Source organism: Arachis ipaensis, chromosome B6, assembly GCF_059453495.1.
Source record: "Arachis ipaensis isolate K30076 ecotype BB chromosome B6, ASM5945349v1, whole genome shotgun sequence".
NCBI classification, from domain to species: domain Eukaryota; kingdom Viridiplantae; phylum Streptophyta; class Magnoliopsida; order Fabales; family Fabaceae; genus Arachis; species Arachis ipaensis.
This window is the reverse complement of record NC_142441.1, coordinates 61,995,436-62,014,094: the sequence shown is the minus strand read 5'-3', so window position 1 is coordinate 62,014,094 and position 18,659 is coordinate 61,995,436. Positions and strand designations below refer to the sequence as shown.

General features: G+C 41.4%; 1 non-coding gene across 1 annotated transcript; it reads left to right on the top strand.

The window, feature by feature from the left end:
- The first annotated feature begins 1,617 nt into the window (after window positions 1–1,617).
- Window positions 1,618–1,724, top strand: LOC148555808 (small nucleolar RNA R71). The gene has a single exon (XR_015887842.1). It is a non-coding gene; the product is annotated as a small nucleolar RNA R71 (small nucleolar RNA).
- Window positions 1,725–18,659: the final 16,935 nt, after the last annotated feature.

Sequence of the window (18,659 nt, the reverse complement as noted above, 5' to 3'; positions counted from 1 at the left end):
TCATGGATCCTCAAAATTAGCTCCCTTCGCTCCACATCTATGAGTGCTCTGGCTGTAGCTAAGAACAGTCTTCCCAATATGATTGGGTGAGTGTGACTTTCTTCCATGTCCAAGATGACAAAGTCTGTGGGAAAGAAGTATTTTCCCACCTTCACCAGCACATTTTCAACCACTCCTACTACTTGTTTTTGAGTTTTGTCAGCCAGCCAAATAACTACATCTGTGGGTATTATCTCGTTGATCTGCAGCCTTTTCATAAGGGATAAAGGCATTAAGTTAATGCTTGCTCCCAAATCGCAGAGTGCTTTATCAAACATTGTTTCTCCTATGGCACAGGGGATGTGAAAACTCCCTGGGTCCTTCCTTTTTATAGGCAACTCTGGTTGAATGAGAGCACTGCACTCCTTATTCATCACTATTGTTTGTCCTCCTTTGAGTGAGCTTTTCCTGGTCAGCAGCTCCTTCATATACTTAATATATGAGGGCATTTGTTAGAGGGCCTTGATGAATGGCATGTTTACATGGAGGGATGTAAACAGGTCAAGAAACCTTGAGTATATTCTCTTTTCTATAGCACCATTGAGTAATTGGGGAAAAGGTGCATAGAGTTTCAGCAGCTCCTTCTGTGTCAGCTCTTTTTGTGAAATTTTGGGTTCTTGGTGATCCTTTTCCTGTTTCTCTGCTGATGTCTCTCCAAGTTATTCTAATGGCTTGTTTTGCTTTTCCTCAGTCTCCTTATTACTTATAGTAACCATCTTGCAATCTTCCCATCTGACTTTCTTTGCTTCACCTCTCAGATTTTTCTCTGTGTTACTTGGGAAGCTATCAGTAGGTTTGGGAATCTTTTCAGATAAGTATCCCACTTGAAATTCCAGCCTCTTGATGGTGTCTCCCTGGTTCTTGATACTAGCTCGCACCTCCTCTTTGAATACCTTATTATCTTGAATCTCTTTGCATATGTCCTCAAGCAGAGTCTCAATTTTGGAGAGTCTATCTTCAGATGATGGTGAGTTGAGAGTGGATGGGTGATTTGGGTCCTTTTGGTTATGGTATGGATGTGGAGAGGTGTTGTTAGGGTGGTGTTGATATGATCTCTGTGTGGAATGTTGGTGAGCTGCATGGTTGTTGGGGTTGTGATGTCTCTGATCTTGGCTTTGATCTTGTTGATTTCCCCACCCAAAGTTTGGGTGATTCCTCCAACCAGGGTTGTACATTTTGGAGTAAGGATCATGGGTCTGCCTGGGTGAGTTTCCAATGTAGTTGGCTTGTTCTTGCTCCTCCTCTGCCTCAGCATTCGCTCCCTCTTGGGTTGCTGATGAGGTGGTGATTGCTGCCACTTGGTTCCTCTCCATCTTCTTGGTGAGGTCAGCCAGATGCTTGGTAATAAGCTTGTTTTGGGACAGCAGTGCATCCACATTGTTTAGCTCCACTACTCCTCTAGTGTTGCCTCTTTCAGAAGCATAGAAGTAGTCATTCTCCGCTACTGTCTCAATGACATCTATGGCTTCTTCAATGGTCTTTTTCTTGTTCAGAGATCCCCCGGATGAATGGTCTACTGCCTTCTTTGATTCATAAGAGAGGCCTTCATAGAAAATGTGTAGTTGCACCCATTCATTGAACATATCTGGTGGACACCTTCTTGTCAGGTCCTTAAACCTCTCCCATGCTTCATATAGAGTCTCACCATCCTTCTGCCTGAATGTTTGCACCTCAGCTCTTAGCCTGTTGATCCATTGAGGAGGATAGAATCTTGCTAAGAATTTGTTCACCACATCTTCCCAGGTTGCTAAACTCTCCTTTGGGAAGGATTCTAGCCATTTAGATGCCTTGTCCTTAAGTGAGAAAGGGAACAGAAGTAGTCTATAGGTGTCAGGATGAACACCATTAGACTTCACAGTATCACATATCCTCAAGAAGGTGGTTAGATGTTGATTGGGGTCTTCTTGGACACCTCCTCCGAATGAACAATTGTTCTGAACAAGGGTGATAAGTTGTGGCTTTAGTTCAAAGTTGTTGGCATGTATGGTTGTCCTTTGGATGCTGCTTCCACAGTTTCCTGGGTTTGGGTTGATGTAAGAACCCAAAACTCTTCTCTCTTGTCCAGCTTGATGCGCTAGACCTTCTCTGCCATGGTTGTGAGCCTCTTCTTCATGATGGTTCTCCATGTTTTCATCCATGTCCGGTTCAAAGTACTCCTCCTCTTCCTCAGCACCAACTACTCTCTTTCCTCTTGCTTCCCTCCTTAATCTAAGGAAGGTCCTCTCAGGTTTAGAATCAAAGGTAGTCAAAGCCCCGCTTCTTCTCCCTGTCATACAACCAACAAGGCACAAGCAAGGAAATAGATGCAGAAAGTACTCTTGTTAAAATTGCTGTTAGTGTGAGTGATGCAATATATCAAATAGTTAGTGGGTTAGTGAACTGAATGGTAAATAACTAAGAAAAAGGAGTAGGGGGAAGGGAGGAAAATAACTAAAACTAAAAGTAATTAACTCAAACAGAAATTTAAATCAAACAAAAGAAAAATGCTCAATCTAGTTATCCTCCAATTTAGTCATTGTTGATACAAAATCAATCCCCGGCAACGGCGCCATAAACTTGATAGCACGGAAACTTGTCTCTCAACAATTTTCCTTCGGCAAGTATACCGAATTGTCGTCAAGTAAAAACTCACAATAGGGTGAGGTCGAATCCCACAGGGATTGATTGGTCAAGCAACTTTAATTAGAGGAATGTTCTAGTTGAGCGAAGCAGAATTTGGTTTGAGAGTTGCAGGAAATTAAATGGCGGGAAAGTAAATAGCAGAAAATGTAAATGCTGGAAGTAAAGAGCTGAAAGTAAATGACAGAAAGTAAATTGCAGAATTGTAAATGGGAATGGGGAAGATGCTCATGAAAGTAAATTGCAGAAATTAAAGAGAATGGGTAAGATCAGAGATGGGGATTCATTGGGCTTAGGAGATGTTTCATTCTCCGGATCAAGTTCATTTTCATCTCTTCCTCAATCAATGCATTCATTGATCTCCTTGGCAATCTTAAGTGATCGAATTCCAATTCCTTGGTAATTCAATCTCTCAAATCTTGATCAATAGCCAATTCCTTGGTCAATTGCTCATGAGAAGAGATGAAGTATGGTCACTGATTATACCACATGCATTCCCAAATCAAGTGTTGGTAGGATTCTAGTCACCATACCCAACCAAACCCAATTTGGTCCAACATGAGAAAGCATTTCTAGCATGATCTCTTCATTCCTCTTCCAAGGTTCAGAAGAGATCCAAGTATGAATAGCTTATTTTCCAAGATAACTACCCAATTGGATGAAGATTGAAAGCTTTCCAGTAAAATCAAGAGAAAAGATAGAAGAAGAGTAATGAAAATTAGTATTGATCCATCAAATTACAACAGAGCTCCCTAACCCAATGAAAGGGGTTTAGTTGTTCATAGCTCTGGAAATGGAAAACAAAGATGGAGAATACATCATGAAAACTAGAACTAGAAGTACAGAGAAAGTAAATTATACTGAGAGTAGTTCTCAATTTCCTATCCCCCAAAAGCTATTTCCTGATTCAAAACTACCCCTATATATACTACTCTTCTGATCTTCTAGTTGATTCTTCAAGTCTTGGATATGGGCCTTTGGATCTTGAGTTTGAAGCAGTTATCTTCTGCAGTGGGCTTAGCTTTACTTGCAGAGAGAAAGTGTGAAGTAGGAAGGGTCTTTAGCTCAGGACGTTAGTGACGTTAACGTTAAGTGAGAGTGTGGGTTCGAGAACGTTAGTGACAATAACCTTTTTCACTAACGTTCCTCACCCAGGGATGATCCAAGTTAACTTCAACGTTAGTGGCACCAACGTGACCACTAACGTTGCCTCTTGGTCCTTCGCACACGTTATTGGGACTCACCTTTTCCAATAACGTTGAGAGTCCTCCCTCCCTACGTTAGAGTTCACGTTAACTTAGTTAACGTGGCTCTTAACGTAGGCTTGCCAATTCTTCGAGAATGTTAGTGACACTTACCTTTGTCACTAACGTTCCAAGGTGCCCCTACTTCCCACATTAGAGTCCACGTTAACTAAGTTAACGTGGCTTCTAACGTGGTAATGATAGCCATCTCCAACGTTAGTGACAAAGGTGAGTGTCACTAACGTTGGCTCATCATCCTATCCTCAACGTTAGCTTCCACGTTAACTAAGTTAACGTGGAAGTTAACGTGGCTCATAGTGGCTCATTATGGCTCATTCCAACGTTAGTGACAAAGGTGAGTGTTACTAACGTTGGCGATTGTTTGCTTTCTCCATGTTAGCTTCCACGTTAACTAAGTTAACGTGGCAACTAACGTGGCTCATTGTAGCTTGGCCAACGTTAGTGACAAAGGTGAGTGTCACTAACGTTGGCTTCTCTTTTGCTTTCCAACATTAGAGTCCACGTTAACTGAGTTAATGTGGCTCTTAATGTGGCCACTTATGAGCTTGGTCCAACGTTAGTGACAAAGGTGAGTGTCACTAACGTTGGCCTTATTTCTTTCTTCCACGTTAGAGTTCACGTTAACTTAGTTAACGTGACTCTTAACGTGGGCTATGATGGCTTTCGAGGACATTATTGGCGATTACTTTTCTCATTAACGTTGCAAGCTAGCTCCCACTCCACGTTGGTGGTCACGTTAGTTAGACTAACGTGGCTCTTTCTTGCTTCCTTTGTCCTAAAATCAAGCAATAAAGTGCATCAAAGTTCTAATCCACATCATGAGACATGCATCATCCAATTTGTCATCTAATTCATACAAAATTCTCATGAAATCATATAAAGTGCACAATGTATGCTTAAATCAAGATGTAAGTGAAATTCTGTCCAAAACTTGCTTATTTCCTAAGAAAATGCATGAAACTACCCTAAAACAGTAAAGAAAAGGTCAGTGAAACTGGCCAAAATGCCCTGGCATCAAGAAGTGACCATCCTCTATTGTTGATCTTAATGTTGATTTCAATGTGCTCGTTCCTCCATAATTGGAACCGAACTTCTGGAATGATCTCTCTCTCACTCACCCAACCGTAGAATTGTTTTTGGTTGAATGCGGAGAGGAACCTGTAGTCATTGAAGGAACTTGAGGATCCAGAGGTTGGTTCCATGACTTTTCTTTTCTTTGAGGCTGAGCTTTTTGGTGGTGCCATGAGGTTGAGAGAGTGTGTTTGAGAGTAAAATGGGGGTTGCAGGTTGCAAGAAAGAGCAAAGCAAAATAAGGTTTTGCTCCAACACCAAACTTAGGACTTGATTGTCCCAATCAAGAAAAAAAATGAAAGAAAGGAGGTATGGAAAGAGATGGTAAAAGATGAACAGAGAAAGGAAGGTGAGGGCTGTATGCTCTTCGTGTGTGATTGGGGTTGTTGAAGTGGAATACGAGCTGGTGAAGTGAGGCTTTTATAATTGGTGAATGTTATGGTGGGAAGGGTGGGAAATAAAAAGGGTTAAATGTTTTCCCACTTGGGGAGTGGCGCCTAGCGTGGGAAGAGGCGCCAACTCTTTTCTCACTGTGTCTTCTGCGTGTGTTGAGTTCCAAAGTGTAAGTACACTTTGACTTCCTTGCTTTGTGAGTTATTTACCATGTGGGCCCCATCTTCTCTCCTGAAATAAAACTGAACCCATTAGTTATGACAAAAGAACCCTTTCACATTCCTTCTCATCAAGAGTGAATTGGATTGCAACTGATGGGTGTCCCTTGGGACACGAAACTTAATTCTTTGGCATCTTAATAAATTGGTCTCATCATTGTGTATTTAATGTGTTCATAAGAGTGGAATAACATCAATCTTTTCATTTTCTTTTGATTCCAATTCTTCTGAACTCATTAATCCACATTCATGTTCTTACCCAAAGCTTTAAGTGCTTTCAAATTGGGTGACTTGGGCTACTAGATGATTCTTGGTGGTGGCCACACCAAACTTAGCAATTTAGCTAGTCCTCAGCCCAATCACTCATCATGATTTATGCCTTCATCAAGTTGCAATTCCGAAAAAATATAAAGAAACTCTAGCTACCAAAGTTAAAATAAACTTTTTAATCTGCAATTGTAAACTAATCCTAATATGGTAATGTAAAATAAATGGGAGACTGAAAATTAAACTACCTAACGCAACGAATTTTTAAACTACTTCTAAGAAAAGTAACTAAATTAAAAAGGATAAAGTGTTGGGGTGCTCCCAACTAGCGCTTCTTTATTGTCATTAGCTTGACATTTCTTCATCTTCAGCTGAGCTTGTAGCTCACTCCCTGCTCCTCTAAGGAGCCTCCCAAGTAGTGTTTGAGTTTATGGTCATTGACAGTAAAAGTTCTCTGAGTCTTGTCCTCCATGAGCTCCACATGACCATAGGGAAACACCTTGAGTATGGTGAAAGGTCCTGACAATCTAGACTTCAGATTTCCAGGGAAGAACTTGAGTCTTGAGTTGTAGAGTAACACCTTCTGTCCTTCTGTGAACTCCCTTCTTGCTATCTTTTGGTCATGCCACCTTTTTGTGTTCTCTTTGTAGATTTTTGCATTCTCATATGCTTGATTCCTAAACTCATCCATCTCATTGAGTTGCATTAATCTCTTTTTTCCAGCAGCTTGCTCATCATAGTTTAACATCTTTAGAGCCTAGAATGCTCTATGCTCAAGTTCAACTGGCAAGTGACAAGCCTTGCCATATACCAGTTGGTATAGAGACATCCCAATGGGAGTCTTATAGGCTGTTCTGTAGGCCCATAATGCATCATCCAGCTTCTTAGACCAATCCATTCTTGAGTTTCCAACAGTTTTTTCATGGATTCTTTTTAGCTCTCTGTTGGAAATTTCAGCTTGCCCGTTGGTCTGTGGGTGGTATAGAGTTGCCACTTTGTGCTTTACTCCATATCTGAGAAGGAGTGTCCCGAGTTATTTGTTGCAGAAGTGTGTCCCTCCATCACTAATGAGAGCTATGGGGACTCCAAATTTATTGAAAATGTTTCTTCTCAAGAAGCTTATCACAACCTTGTTGTCATTTGTTGTAGTGGCTATGGCTTCTACCCATCTTGAGACATAATCAACAGCCACCAATATGTAGCTATTAGAGTAGGAGGTTGGGAAGGGTCCCATGAAATTAATCCCCTATACATCAAATAGCTCCAACTCTACTATGAATTATTGTGGCATCTCATTTCTCTTGGTTTGATTACCACCTCTTTGGCATTCATCACACCTTGACACAATTTCCTTGGCATCCTTAAACATTCTTGGCTAGTAAAATCCAGATTGAAGCACTTTTGCTGCTGTCCTTTCTCTACTGAAATGACCTCCATATGCAGATCCATGGCACTGCCATAATACTTCCTGCCCTTCTTCATAGGGTATACACCTTCTTAGGATTCCATCAGCACACTTTTTGAACAAATAATGATCGTCCCAGATGTAGTGTTTGGCATCCTTAATTAGCTTCCTCCTCATGTGCCTATTGATGTTGGTTGGTAGTTCCCCAATAGCCTTGAAGTTGGCTATGTCTGCAAACTAAGGAGCTATTCGAATCATCATCAATTGCTCATCAGGGAAGCTTTCATTGACTGCTACTTGTTGCATCTCTTCTTCTTGTGGGATCCTTTAGAGGTGGTCAGCTACCTTGTTCTCTACTACGCTCCTATCTTTAATCTTAATATCAAATTCTTGGATCAGCAAAATCCACCTTATTAATCTGGGCTTAGATTCTTGTTTGGTAAGCAAGTATTTGAGTGCTGCATGATCAGTGAACACAATTACTTTTGAGCCAATAAGATATGATCTAAACTTGTCAAAAGCAAAAACTATGGCTAAAAGTTCTTTCTCTGTGGTGGTATAGTTCCTTTGATTCTCATTAAGAACCTTGCTAGCATAGTAAATAACATGTACTAGCTTGTCTTTCCTCTGTCCTAGAACAACACCAACAGCAAAATCAGATGCATCACACATTAGTTCAAAGGGAAGATCCCAGCTTAGTGGTGCTATAATAGGTGTAGAGGAGAGTTTCTTCTTAAGTTCATCAAAGGCTACCATGCACTCTCTATCAAAAAAAAGGGAGTATTTGAGACAAGCAGGTTGCTAAGAGGTTTTGCAATCTTTGAAAAATCTTTGATAAACCTCCTATAGAACCCAGCGTGTCCCAAAAAACTTCTGATTGCTTTGACATTGCAAGGTGGGGGTAATTTTTCAATTACTTCCACTTTTGCCTTGTCTACTTCTATACCATCTTTTGAAATCTTGTGACCAAGAACCACCCCTTCAGTCACTATAAAATGCCACTTCTCCTAGTTTAAAACTAGGTTGGTTTCTTGACACCATTTTAGCACAAGAGCAAGATGGTATAGGCAATCAGAATATGAGTTCCCAAATACAGAGAAGTCATCCATGAATATTTCTATGAACTTCTCAATCATGTCTGAAAAATAGAGAGCATGCACCTTTGGAATGTTGCAGGTGCATTGCACAATCCAAAGGGCATTCTCCTATAAGCAAAGACACCATATGGACAAGTAAATGAAGTTTTTTCCTGATCCTTGGGGTCTACAACAATTTGATTGTAGCCCGAATACCCATCTAGGAAGCAATAGTACTCATGACCTGCCAATCTTTCAAGCATCTGGTCCATGAAAGGTAAGCGAAAGTGGTCCTTCCGGGTGGCTTCATTGAGTTTCCGGTAGTCAATGCACATACGCCATCCGGTCACTGTCCTTGTGGGTATCAATTCATTCTTCTCATTTGCCACAATAGTGATCCCTCCTTTCTTAGGGACTACTTGCACCGGGCTTACCCAAGGGCTGTCTGAGATGGGGTAGATCACCCCTGCTTGCCATAATTTCAACACTTCTTTCTGACCCACTTCATTCATAGTTGGGTTCAGCCTCCTTTGTTGTTGTCTTGAAGGTTTGGCATCTTCTTCAAGTAAGATCTTACGCATGCACATTGAAGGACTAATCCCTTTAAAATCTACAAGTGTCCAGCCTATGGCATCCTTGTGTTGTCTCAGGACTTGGGTGAGCTCCTCTTCTTGTTCCTTACTCAGACTTGAATTTATGATCACTGGTTGGGTGTTGTTGGCACCTAGATAAGCATATTTCAGGCTGGGTGGTAATGCTTTCAGCTCTAGTTTAGGTGGCTCTTCATCTTTGTTGCTTGTAATGGTTGGCATGATTGAGTTTCCCATGGTTGCTTGTGGTGATCCTCCATCTGGTGCTTGTTCCAGCTCAATGGTTCCTCCACATTATTCTTCTACCAAGACTTCTTCAACTATTTATTTCATGGTGTCTACCAGCATGCATTCTCCTATGGATTCCTTGGGGTAACTCATTGCCTTGAAGACATTGAAGACCATTTTCTCTTCATGCAACCTCAAGACTAGTTCCTCTTTTTGCACATTGATGATGGCTCCAGTAGTAGCTAGGAATGGTCTTCCTAAAATAATTGACGTGTTGGCCTCTTCTTCCATGTCCAGCACAACAAAATCAAGAAGGAAGATGAACTCTCCTACTTTCACTAGCAAGTCTTCCACCATCCCATGTGGAACCTTAAATGTTCTGTCAGCCAATTGGAGTGCCATTCTTGTTGGCTTGGCTTTCTCAATCTTCATCCTTCTCATCATGGTCATGTACATAAGATTTATGCTAGCTCACAAATCACACAAAGCTTTCTCAATGGTGATGTCTCCTATGATGCAGGGAATTTGGAAACTCCCTGGGTCTTTCAGCTTTTGAGGCAGCTTCTTTTGTATGATGGCACTGCATTCTTCAGTCAAGATTATGGTTTCTTTTACTTCCCAGTTCCTCTTTTTGGTTATAAGCTCCTTCAAAAATTTAGCATAGAGTGGCATTTGTTCTAATGCCTTAGCAAATGGTATGTTGATTTGGAGCCTCTTGAAGATCTCTAGGAACTTAGAAAACTGGCCATCCTTCCCATCTTTTCCTAGTCTTTGTGGGTATGGTGCCCTTGGCACATAAGGCTTCAAGACTGGTTTTGGTGGAGTAGGGATTTCTTCTTCATCCTTGTTCTCATGCTTTACTACAACTTCTTCATGCTTGTCTTTGCTTGGGGTTCCATCTTCTACAACTTTCCCACTTCTTAGAGTAATGATTTTGCATTCCCCTCTCGGGTTAGCCATGGTATCACTAGGAAATGTGTGTGTGGGAAGTAGGATTTGCTTGGACAAAATCCCCACTTGTGCTTCTAACTTTGAGATTGCTGCGCCTTGATTTTTCAGATTTGACCTGTATTCCTCTTGATTAGCATCTATCCTTCTGTCAGTTTGTGCTTGTCTATCCATGAGGGTGGAGACTGCTCCTGTAATTTGTGAGGATAGCTGTGCTATTGCAGCTTCTATTCTCTCAAAGTTGCTCTTGGTCTCACATGGTTGCATAGTTGAGGATGGTGTATCTTGATTGAGGTTGTTGTGTGTGGGTTGGTTACTATGGTATGATGTGTTTTGTGAGTTGTGGTAGGGTCTATGGTTCCCTATTTGATGGTTGGGGTGGTGGTTGAAATGCTGATTTGATGAATAAGGCTTGTTGTGGTCCTGGTTGTGGTTTTGTTGATTTCCCCACCCAAAGTTTGGGTGGTTCTTCCAACCTGGGTTATATGTCTTAGAGTGTGGGTCATATGGTGGTCTGGATGAATTGTTCACATAATTGGCTTGTTTCCAGTCACCTTCAGATTCTTGTGCACTCCCTTCTTGTTGAGGAGTTTGGTCTTGAATGACTGAGGCTTGGATGGCCTCCATCCTTTTGGTTAGAGCTGCTATTTGAGCTACAATTGCTTTGTTCTGAGCTAACAAAGCATCTACATAGTTGAGCTCTAGCACTCCCTTCTTCTGAGTCCTCTTTGAAGCATAGAAATACTCATTTTCAGCTACACTCTCAATGACATCTATAGCCTCTTCAATGGTTTTCTTCTTATTGAGTGAGCCTCCTGCAGAATGGTCCACATCCTTCTTTGCTTCATAGGATAGTCCCTCATAAAAGATGTGTAATTGTACCCATTCATTGAACATTTCTGGTGGGCATCTTCTTGTCAAATCTTTGAATCTCTCCCAGGCCTCGTAGAGTGTTTCTCCATCTTGTTGTCTGAAAGTTTTCACCTCAGCTCTCAGCCTATTGATTCTTTATGGGGGGTAAAATCTTGCAAGGAATCTATTCACAACCTCCTCCCATGTAGTTAGGCTATCCTTGGGGAATGATTCCAACCACTTTGCTGCCTTATATCTAAGTGAGAAAGGGAACAAGAGTAGTTTGTAGATGTCAGGGTGTACCCCGTTGGACTTTACAGTATCACATATCCTCAAGAATGTACTGAGATGTTGATTAGGGTCTTCTTGGGCACTTCCTCTATATGAGCAATTATTCTGAACAAGTGTGATGAGCTGAGGTTTCAGCTCAAAATTATTGGCATGAATTGTTGGCTTGAGGATGCTGCTGCCACAATTTCCTAGGTTTAGGTTGATATAGGAGCCTAAGACTCTCCTTTCTTGCCCATCATGATTTACTGGGCCTCCTCTAGCATTGTGAGCTTCTTCTTCATGGTGGTACTCCATGTTCTCCTCCATGTTTGTTTCAAAATACTCTTCCTCTTCCTCAGCACCAACGACTCCTTTCCCTTTTGCTTCCCTCCTTAATCTAAGGAAGGTCCTCTCAGGTTCAGAATCAAAGGAAGTTGAAGCATCGCTTCTTCTACCTATCATATAACCAACAAGGAAAAAACAAGGGAAGAAAAAGAAAAATTGAATGAAGAAGTTACTCTTGTTAGAGTGGATGTTAGTGTGAGTGGTGCAATTAATCAAACAGTTAGAAGAGTGGAAATATGTAAAAAAAATACTCAAATAAGAACGAAATAAAACTCAAAATAAAGGAAAATAAAAGGTGCTAAATAAAATAAAATAACAAGGAATTTAAATTGCTTAATCTAGCTCTCCAATTGATTTAATCACTGTCAAATTTAAGCCAATCCCCGACAACGGCGCCATAAAACTTAATAACCGGAATTCACATCCCATTCAACATTGGTGAATTAGTCCTTTTGGCAAGTGCACCAAAATTATCGTCAAGTAATAACCCACAGTGGAGTGGGATCGTATCCACAGAGATTGGCAAATTCGAGCAGTTTCAATCAATTGATTGATTAGTCAAGCGGATCAATAGGATTGTAGAGTGCAGAATTGTAAATGACATAAATGTAAATGACTAGAATATAAAGAAAAGCAATAAAGTGCAGAAATATAAATGGTAGAAAGTAAAGGGCAGAATCATAAATGACTTGAATGTAAATGGGAATGGGGAATTGCTGAATATAAAAATAAGCAGTAAAGAAATGGATAGATAAGAATGGGGAAAATTCATTGAGATTAGGAGATGTTGTCTCTTTGGATCAGATCTAGCTTATATCCTCTTCAATCATGCAACTCATTGACTTCTTGGCAATTATGATTGATTGAGCCCCAATCTCTTGGTGACTCAATCTCTCAGATCTTGAACAATAGCCAATTCCTTGGTCTAATTGCTCATGAAAAGAGATATGCTTGGTCCCTGATTATAGCACACACCATTATAGGTCTAAGTATAGGGAGGATTATATGTCACATATCCAAACACCAAAACCCATATTCTACTCTAGTGTGAGAAGGGATTTCAAGCATGGTTTCATGTTTCCTTTCCCAAGGTTCCCATGAAACCCAATTGCATTCAATCCATTAAGAACGAAATTCCTTCTAGCAAATCAAAGAGAAGATGAAGAGAAGAAGAATTTCACTATTATCAATCCATCAAGTACAACAGAGCTCCCGCTCTCAATGAGAGGGAACTTAGCTACTCATAGCTCAAAAAGTACTCAAAAGTGAAGTGTAAAAGTGGATCTAAAACTGACTGCTTAACCCCCTTCTTCAGTACTCCTTGGGGGTATTTATACTACTCCTAGTAAAATAAAAGAATTACAAAAGGGAAAAAGGAAAATTACATTTTGGAGGGAAAAGAAAACACTCAATAAGCATGACTTCTTAGCTGGCGTGTGGCTGGCGCTTCTCTAGCGTGTCACGTGCCCTTCATTTCCTGCTTGGCGTGCCACGCCTACTCCTTCAAGTGGCACGCTCGTCCCTCTCTCAACCTTGGCGTGCCACGCCTTCAAACTCAAGTGGCACGCCATAGTGGATTTCTTGTGTTGGCGTGCCACGCCTTCGAGCTCAAGAGGCATGCCCCTTGCCTTTCTCACTTCTCTTTGCCTCTAGAAACTTGTACTGACGTGCTACGCCCAAGGTCTGGCATGTCACGCCCTTGCTTCATGCTTGACTAGGCTTCTCTAGAAAGTTGAACTAGCGTGGCACGCCCAGGGTCTGGCGTGCCACGCCCCTTTTGTGAGTGAGTGGGTCCTCTGTTTGGCGTGCCACACCACGAGCTCAAGTGGCACGCCCCAATGCTTCTCTCTTGAATGACACTGGCGTGCCACGCCTGGTTGCTCAAGTGGCACGCTTAAATGACGAATAGTGAATGGTGTGCCACGCCTTTGATATCAAGTGGCACGCCCATGTAATTGGCCTCCTTCATCCTCTCTGGAAACTTATACCAGCGTGCCACGCCTAGAGGCTGGCGTGCCACACCCATGATCTTGTCTTGGTTCCAATAGTTGGCGTGCCACGCCTCAGTTTTCAAGTGGCACGCCGTAGTGAAATGCTAAGGTTGGCATGCCACGCCTTCGATACCAAGTGGCACGTCCAGTCCTTGCTTTTGGTCCTTTGTGCATTGGCGTGCCACGCCTGGTTGCTGAAGTGGCACGCCTAGTCTTCAATTGCCTTTAGCCCCTTCTCTGGATTATTGTACCAGTGTGCCATGCCATGCTGCTCAAGTGGCACGCCCATGGATTTGTGAACTCTTCAAGCTTGGCGTGCCACGCCTGGGTTCTCAAGTGGCACGCCCAAGTGACTTCTTGGGGCTGGTGTGCCACGCCTTCGACACCAAGTGGCATGCCATAGTGAAGGTTCTTCTTGGAATAGTGAGTTGGCGTGCCACGCCCCTTTGCTCAAGTGGCACGCCCATAGTAGTTGATGGGTCAGGCATGCCACGCCCAGCTTGGCGTGCCACGCCCCTTTTGTGTCCTCCATTGTAGCTCTTTGGAATTTTGTACTAGCGTACCACGCGCAGTCTCTGGCGTGCCACGCCCACATGCATGCTTGGACTTCTTCTCTGGACTTCAGTACTGCCGTGCCACGCCCAGCTCCTGGTGCGCCACGCCAGTGCATTTTTGTGGCGTTTGCTTCAAGTGGCATGCCAGTTTAACACGCCCAGCTTCTTGTTTGTCTTCCACCCAATTTTTGATGCTTTTCTCACCTGAAATTCAGCACAACTCATCTCAAAGTGGTGTACCATAATATTCATCAAATAATGCATGAATTGTACTGATCAAATGAGATTTATGCTCTTTTATGGTCTTATTTTTGCAAGAAAGAAGGGTAGATGATGCATGTCATCAAGGTACAAAACGAATCTCTAAAAGTAATTTTTATACTCAACTAGTAACCTAGGTTTACAGAAAATGAGTAAGCTAAGATAGATGGTGCAGAAATCCACTTCCGAGGCCCACTTGGTGTGTGTTTGGGCTGAGCACTGAAGCTTTCACGTGCATAGGCTATTCCTGGCGTTGAACTCCAACTTTGCCAGTTTGGGCGTTTAACTCCAACTTTTATGCCAGTTCTGGCGTTTAACGCCAGAAAAGGGTAAGGAGCCGGTGTTTAAACGCCAGTTTGCGCTACCAAATCTCGAGCCAAGTATAAACTATTATATATTGCTGGAAAGCCCAAGATGTCTACTTTCCAACGCAATTAAGAGCGCATCAATGGGACTTGTGTAGCTCGAAAAAATCCATTTCCAGTGAAGGAGGGTCAGAATCCAACAGCATCTGTAGTCCTTTTTCAGCCTCTGAATCAGATTTTTGCTCAGGTCTCTCAATTTCAGCCAGAAAATACCTGAAATTACAGAAAGACACACAAACTCATAGTAAAGTCCAGAAATGTGATTTTTGAATAAAAACTAATAAAATATAATAAAAAGTAACTAAAATATACTAAAAACTACCTAAAAACAATGCCAAAAAGGGTATAAATTATCCGCTCATCAGCTATAGAGGCGTGCGCGTCGTTGCGCTTTTTCAAATTCAGAATTTTGAGATCAAGATCGTGCACGTTGGCCACCAAAGTTTGAGGCAGTGTTGTTGGTCCAACATTACCCATCCACGCGTACGCGTCAGCTACGCGTGCGCGTGGATTGTCAGAATTTCCAATCCACGCATACGCGTATAGCACGTGTGCGCATCGCTACAGATTTTCCAAATCTCCAGAGAGCACATTTTATCACAATGCTAGCCAATGTTCCCTCCAACATAGGCACCAGAAAATTATGCAAAGAAAAAAAGAAACTTAGTCTACCTCCTTCTCAACGTTTGAGGCAACGTTGGTGGTCTAACTTGGCCATCAACGTTGCTTCTTGTTCATCCTTTCCATGCTCCTTCTTCAACATCCTCCCATGATTTTCTTCACCTGTCATCAACCAATACATGCATCAAAGCCTTGCTAAAGTCATGAGAATTCTCATCATTCTCAGTACACAAGTAATTATAGCATAATTCTCATAAAATTGCATCAAATTAACCATGATTGAATGAATCTAGGCATACATGAATTTCTAACCCAATTGCTTACTTATAACTTAAGAAAGTGCATAAAACATATTAAAAACAAAGAAAAAGGCTAGTGAAACTAGCCTAAGATGCCCTGGCATCATGCTCAAGAGTGACAAAACAGCTCTTGAATATACCATTAGAGACTTAAAAGGGATCAGTTCAACCAAGTGTATACATAAGATCTTGCTTGAGGATGATGCTAAACCAGTTGTGCAACCACAGAGGCGACTGAATCCAACCATGAAAGAGGTGGTCCAGAAGGAAGTCATGAAGCTCTAGGAAGCCATAATTATTTACCTTATTTCTGATAGCCCATGGGTAAGTCCAGTACAAGTAGTTCCCAAGAAAGGGGGGATGACATGATTCAGAATGAAAGGAATGAGCTTAAGAACTATCACGTGATTGCGCATGTGTATTGACTACAGGAGGCTCAATAATGCTACAAAGAATGATCACTTCCCCCTACCTTTCATTGATCAGATGCTGCAGAGGCTAGCTGGCCATGCTTTCTATTGCTTCTTAGATGGATACTCTGGCTATAATTAGATTGCAATAGACCCTCAAAACCAAGAGAAGACATCGTTCACTTGTCCCTTTGGAGTATTTGCTTATCGGAGGATGCCGTTTGGACTTTGTAATGCCCCAACAACATTTCAGAGGTGTATGCTCTCTATTTTCTCAGACATGGTTGAAAAGTTCATTGAGGTATTCATGGATGATTTCTCTGTTTTTGGTAATTCTTTTAATTCTTGCCTTAAGCATCTATCCTTGGTCTTGAAATAGTGTCGAGAAACAAACCTTATTTTAAACTGGGAAAAATGTCACTTTATGGTAACTGAGGGAATTGTTCTTGGTCATCGGATTTTAGAAAAAGGAATAGAGGTGGACAAAGAAAAGGTGGAAGTAATTGAAAAATTACCACCAGCCACTAATTTTAAGGCAATAAGAAGTTTCTTAGGACATGCAAAATTTTACAGGAGGTTTATAAAAGATTTTTTTGAGATTGCTAAACCTCTAAGCAACCTTTTGGTTGCTGACACTCCTTTTGTTTTTGACAAAGAAAGCCTACATGCCTTTGAAACTTTAAAAGCAAAGCTTGTTTCTGCACCCATCATTGCCCTTTTGAACTGGAAATTGCCATTTGAGCTAATGTGTGATGCCAGTGATTATGCTATATGAGCTGTCTTGGGACAGAGGCAACACAAGCTTATGCACGTCATTTCTTATGCCAGTCGTGTTTGGAATGACTTGCAAAAGAGTTACACTACTACAGAGAAGGAATTACTGGCTGTTATCTATACAATTGATAAGTTTAGATCTTACTTAATTGGTTCCAAGATTATTTTCTATACTGACCATGCTACTGTTAAGTTCCTTCTAACCAAGCACGATTCGAAACCAAGATTGATTAGGTGGATATTACTTCTTCAGGAGTTTGACATTGAGATTTGAGACAGGAAAGGGTCAGAGAATCAAGTAGCTGATTATCTGTCCAAGATTGAGCCTGAACAAAGGACACCACTCCCCACTACTGTGACTGAGACCTTCCCGGATGAGCAGCTCTTTATGATTCAGAGGGCTTCGTGGTTTGCAGACATTGCAAACTATAAGGCCATGAGGTTCATCCCCAAGGAGTACACTAAGCCACAAGTCAGAAAGCTTTTACATGATGCTAAGTATTATTTGTGGGATGAACCCTACCTTTTCAAGAGATGCTCGGATGGGATGATCAGGCGTTGTATCTCAGATGAGGAAACACAGTAGATCCTCTAGAATTGTCACGGTTCTGAGTATGGAGGCCACTTTGGGGGCAAAACAACAACCACCAAGGTCCTTCATAGTGGGTTCCACTGGCCAACCCTCTTCAGAAATTCACGGGAATTTGTAAGAAACTGTGACAAGTGTCAAAGAGCTGAGAATCTCCCTCACAATCATGAAATGCAATAGCAATGGATTCTAGAGATAGAGTTATTTGACGTGTGAAGGATTGATTTCATGGGACCTTTCGCACCCTCATACTCAAACACATACATCTTGGTGGTAGTGGATTATGTGTCCAAATGGATGGAAGCAATAGTATCACCCACTAATGACACCGTAGACGCGCTAAACTTCTTGCAAAGATACGTCATCAGCAGGTTTGGTGTCTGATAAACCATATTTGTAGGGTTTATCTTATGCTTGATTTAGGAGATTTTATAAACTTTTACCCACATTTATCCAATGAAATAGCATGGTTTTATAACTTCACCTTTAATTGTTCTTAAGAGTGAAAACATGCTTTTGAGGTCTTGAATTAGCTAAATTTAATTCACCTTGATTCCATTAGATGCCTTGATATGTTTGTTAAGTGATTTCAGATTTAGGAGGCAAAGATTGGATCAAGGGAATGAAGGAAAAGCATGTAAAAATGGAGAACTCATGAAGAAATGAAGGAATCGCAAAAGCTGTCAAGCCGACCTCTTCGCACTTAATCGACCATAACATGAGCTACAGAGGTCCAAACGATGCGGTTCTAGTTGCGTTGGAAAGCTAACATCTGGAGCTTCGAAAAGATATAATATTTGACATAGTTTCTACACGTATGGTGATGCGTAAGCTCATTGTACGCGTATGCATCGTTGCTGCCATATGTTCCACTTAAAGCAATACGTGGCCAGCGAATTCTAAAGCCTTGTGGGCCCAATCTAACTCATTTCTAATGCTATTTAACCCAAGGATTGAAGAGGGATGAGACATCTAGTCATTAGTTTAGTTTTATTTTAGTTTTATCATGCTTTTAGTTAGTTTTATAGTGAGAAGCTCTCACTTCTCTCTAGAATTAGGATTAGGTTTTAGATCTAGATCTACTGCTTCTTCTTCTCTCTTAATTTTCCTCTTTCATCTTCAATTGTTCTCTTGTAGATTGTAGAATTCTTCTTCTCTTGTAATTTCTTTGTATTGTTAGTTGTAGTTTATGAACTTTCTTTTGTAGAT